The sequence below is a fragment of the Schistocerca gregaria genome, chromosome 8 (assembly GCF_023897955.1).
Source record: "Schistocerca gregaria isolate iqSchGreg1 chromosome 8, iqSchGreg1.2, whole genome shotgun sequence".
Classification (NCBI taxonomy): domain Eukaryota; kingdom Metazoa; phylum Arthropoda; class Insecta; order Orthoptera; family Acrididae; genus Schistocerca; species Schistocerca gregaria.
Window position 1 is genome coordinate 491635604 of NC_064927.1, and position 4709 is coordinate 491640312.

Consider the following 4709-nt stretch of genomic DNA (forward strand, 5'->3'; position numbering starts at 1 on the left):
GTTACAGATGTTCCCAACTGATTATGGAATTTTTCTGTGTTCGATGTATCTTATGTACAGTAAACCGCTCGAAGACTGACCCTAAACTGAATTTTTCAGATTACGTCTTCTTACTCTGAATGTCACGCAATAGATCGACCGGGAATGGAGTTTTTGGGTTTACTGTGTGTATTAAATCATTTCTGAAAGACGATATACATATATCAAGTGATGTCCGACGAAATGAGGGGTAATTTCGCTTCGCGTCTTAATTGCTAAACATGAACACCTGTATGCTATTTCATAATTATTTGACGCTTTGCGTACCACTGTCCTTTACCACGCTCATATCTTCTGGCATCATAAAACATGGCCGGCCAGAGTGGCCGAGCGGTTCTAGGCGCTACAGTCTGGAACCGCGCGACCGCTGCGGTCGCAGGTTCGAATCCTGCCTCTGGCATGGATGTGTGTGATATCCTTAGGTTAGTTAGGTATAAGTAGTTCTAAGTTCTAGGGGACTGATGACCTTAGAAGTTAAGTCCCATAGTGCTCAGACCCATTTGAACCATTTTGAACCATAGAACATGGCGACGGGTTGTTCAGTTTGCTTCACTGTCGTCAAGGTGTTGCCTCTCTATGGTATTCTGTCTCTAATTGCAACGAACGATATTTCTTCCGAGCACTTAGTAGTCCTGTTGCTGCGATATCAGGCAAAGTCAAAGGTTGGCTGCTAAGAAATGACACGATCCATATTAAAGGGTGTTTACAAATTAGTTATAAAAAAGTTACCTTTAGTTGTGAAAAGAGCAAATAGCTAACAGAAATGTGTGATACAGCACTGAGGGCAGTACATCTTCAAGTTTCATTCCCGCGTAACACTGTTAGTTCCCGACGTTCCCACTAGATGGCATGCGCAAATGGGTTATTCCAACAGTCATCACAGAGTCCTATAACGGAGCACAGCGTGTGCAGTATCGTTTACTGTTTCGTGCATCCAAATCCGCTACTGCAGTTCAGAAACAATTCAGAACTAAATATCGCAAGTCGCCACCTCAAAGACAAACTGTTGTTAACTGGTAAAATCGTTTTACCGAAACTGGGTTAGTATCACGCAGCATATCTTATCTGGAAATTCTTGAATATTATCTAATGCGCCAGTTACAACAGGATTTGGGCACAGAATTTATTTCCCAGCACGACGGCGTGCCATGCATTATCGTCATGACGTGGTCGCATATCTCAGTATGGGTTAAAATGGCTCTTAGCACTATGGGACTAAACTTCTGAGGTCATTAGTCCCCTAGAACTTAGAACTACTTAAACCTAACTAACCTAAACACATCCATGCCCGAGGCAGGATTCGAACCTACGACCGTAGTGGTCGCGCAGTTCCAGACTGTAGCGCCTAGGACCGCTCGGTCACTCCGGCCGGCGTATCTCAGTATGAAGGTGCCGACTTGGATCGGATGTGTTCTACAAGATCATCAGATTTAACCGCAATGGGCTTTAGTGCATGGCGTTATATTAAAGAATGAGTGTTCGTTCCTCCGCTTCCGGGAGATGTCGGCGAGTTGCGACAATGGATAACACAAACAGTTGCCCCTATATACATCAAAACTTGCTACGCAGAATTTGGCAGGAGATTGATTACAGATGGGTCGTTTGTCGTGTTACAAAAGGGTGCCCCTGAAAATTTGTAAATAAAACTCAAAGATAGACTGCATTCAGTGCTGTATCAAACATTCCTGTAAGTTATTTTCCTTTTTCACCATTAAAGGTTACTTTTGCATAACTAATTTATAAACACCCTATATTCTTCTTCTTTTCCCTAGCATTTTTCCCGTCTAGTACACAGACTGCTTTTTCGGGATTTTGGAAATTTTATATTATTGTTTAATTTTTACATTTATCTTTGTGGCCGGATAGCCTTCCTAACGCCACAGGTGTCAAGGTAACCTGAGATGGAGTAATCGCGTGCGTCTTCTGTCTGGGGATGTGTGTGATCGTATTTCAACTGTTTGCGTCTCTACCCTCTGATGGAGAATTTGGGTGCCAGCCCAGCATTTGCCTAAACAAGTGTGGAAAACAGCCTAGAAACCACACTCAGGCCGGGCAGGTGTACTAGACCGCGGTCGTTAATCCGCTGCGTTGACTGGAACCATATCTGGTTCGCATCCTCTCACACAGACTAGCGTTCTGTGTGTTACGCTGTACGGCCCGTCTTAATAACACGGTTTATTGTTCCACAAGGAAGACTAAGAAATTCCATGTCACCTAGTTCACAGATTCACAGTAATGACTTCCATTTAGCCATTGCTGTACAATCTGCTTCATTTCATCTGCCTAATAAGAAATTATTATCAACCACGACCGCCTGTATTACAGAAGTTCAGTTTCTACCCCTTTTCTCGATCTCCCTCCTCCACATACGCCTTAGCCCTCTGGCTGCCGGCACCAGACTCTAATGGCTGCTTTCAACTCCTGGAGCGCCAAAAAATAATTCGGTAACAGCTACTGGCACTGGGATATGCGAATCAACGCTACATGGGCACGCTTTGGCGCCAATAGCGTTTCACACTGTCAGCGTTCTAAATTGCATTTATGTCAACAAAAACCAACAGTATTCAAACGAATATTCACGAACTTTCATAAAATAATGTGTTTGATTGCAAATCTGCTGTACTTTTACCTTTATGAACCTTCAAATCCATGAGCGCGTGAGTCAGAGGACGAATACCTGTCTATCATCAACCATCAACTTACTGTGCGTTCCGATATTACTTTTCTTCTCTTTAATCTGTTCAGGGTCTTACACGCTAATCTTATTTAGTGTTCCAGTACTCGTTTCACACACTGATATGCATTGTTAAATTAGTTTTACTACGTTCTTACCCTGCGATATTTTTTCCATGCTCTTTCAACTCCAGTCTACCACTTTGTTAATTACTCTATGCAATGACACAAGATATTTTACACTCGCCTCTGATTGTTTTCTCTCGTGTCTTATCCAGTAATGAAAGTTCTTTGTTTACCGTGGGAAATATAACATTAGCTGGATAGATAAGAATATTTTTCTCTTTCTCATTACCTATATTTCGCAACCATAAAGAATCTCACACAGGCATAATATTATCAACTTCCAATTGATATTCTATTCCTCTTTTCCATTTCAAATTACGTAAAATTGTTACGTACAATGACTACGCATTTAAATTTTTTTCTGATTGCATTTTACTTCACATAGCGAGTGTGTTATACCGTTTAAGAAAAATCTGAGACCAGTAAGTTCAACATGTTTTTACTTATCCTTTGTGTCGTTGGTCTTTACAAAGCTCGTTGTTGGCATATTACTTCCAGTTTCCACTATAGACGGAATTCATCTCTGATTTTATATGCTGCATATGGAAGTTGTGGTTTTTCATTATCTTATTAAATAATTGCTTCCTTTTTCTCAAATACCCTGATTCATATGCTTCAAATTACAAAAGTTATTTAATTTCATTCACTATTGGCAATGTTTCATCTGTGACTGTACGACTTTCGTAAAATAAAGACCAACTGCTTCCAGTCACAGCCCTGATTTTATTTCAACATACGTTGCATTTCGAGCCTTGGGGGCTACTATTCAGCTTTTTACCACTGGTGAAAAGCTTGGTGTACTAGAACAATTATAACTAATGTCACACAAAGAAAAATATTCCGAAAACTTGTTGAACAGTTCTCAATATTCTTTGAAATAGTAACAGCTGTATATTTGTAGAAGAGCAGCATCTTCACGTTTGAAATTTGTTGTCCTGTTTTGACTTATGTTTACAAATGTACTGTATAACCAAAACGGTATATATAGACTCATACTGTACTTCAAAACCATGTATCCACTGCTGGAAATAGTAAGGTATTTTTCGATTTGTCATAATTTTGTAAACATATATTCCAATGTACTACTTTGTAATATACCAATGTAATCACTCCAGGCCAGAATAAACCTAAATTTGGGGAAAAAAATTATGTAGACTGTCAAGGCACCTGAAGGCATCATGCCTGTAGTTGGTGGTTCTTTATTTTATAAAACACTTATTTTTAACTGCAGAACTAAACTGTACAACTGATGAGGCTAACTCCAGGCCTGAAACGTGCCTTACTTGCAACTGAACGGCGTAGATGACGTGATAATCAACCATAATTATGAAATGCAAATGATTTTACCTCAAATGTTTGAGGGTTTTTATGCTACCAATATGTTTTCATACCTGCACCAATGAAATTGGAATAACTTATTGTGACCTCAAAGTATTATATTACTATTAGAAAAATAATAAATATAAATAGCTGTTTTGCATGTGACAGAAACTCCCACAAATCGTTGTTATACAACTATTACTTCAAAATGAAATCCGTAATGACAAACTCAATCTCACGTCACGAAAATGCCAAAAAATATTCATCGACAGCACTTTGCGACAACTAATAAAGAGCCCGTTACGCAACAGAGCAAATCGCATACCCCTAAAAACATTTCAACTAGAACATCTTTACTTTCATCTCTTCCTTGGTAGTTAAAATAAGGAATTTGAATTGATGTCTTATTACCATTCTACATGCGTAGTTTTCTCGACATAACATTACCTTTATTTCCTTCTTTTAAATTCGTTGAATGTAACTACAACTATTTTGTACTGCAGTTGAAGGGTAATGTGAAGCAAATAATAGAAAATATAGTATCTATATAC

General features: G+C 39.1%; 1 non-coding gene across 1 annotated transcript; it reads left to right on the forward strand.

Moving 5' to 3' along the window:
* Window positions 1–355: 355 nt before the first annotated feature.
* Window positions 356–439, forward strand: Trnas-gga (transfer RNA serine (anticodon GGA)). Its single transcript is given in 2 exon segments — window positions 356–395; window positions 405–439. It is a non-coding gene; the product is annotated as a tRNA-Ser (tRNA).
* Window positions 440–4709: the final 4270 nt, after the last annotated feature.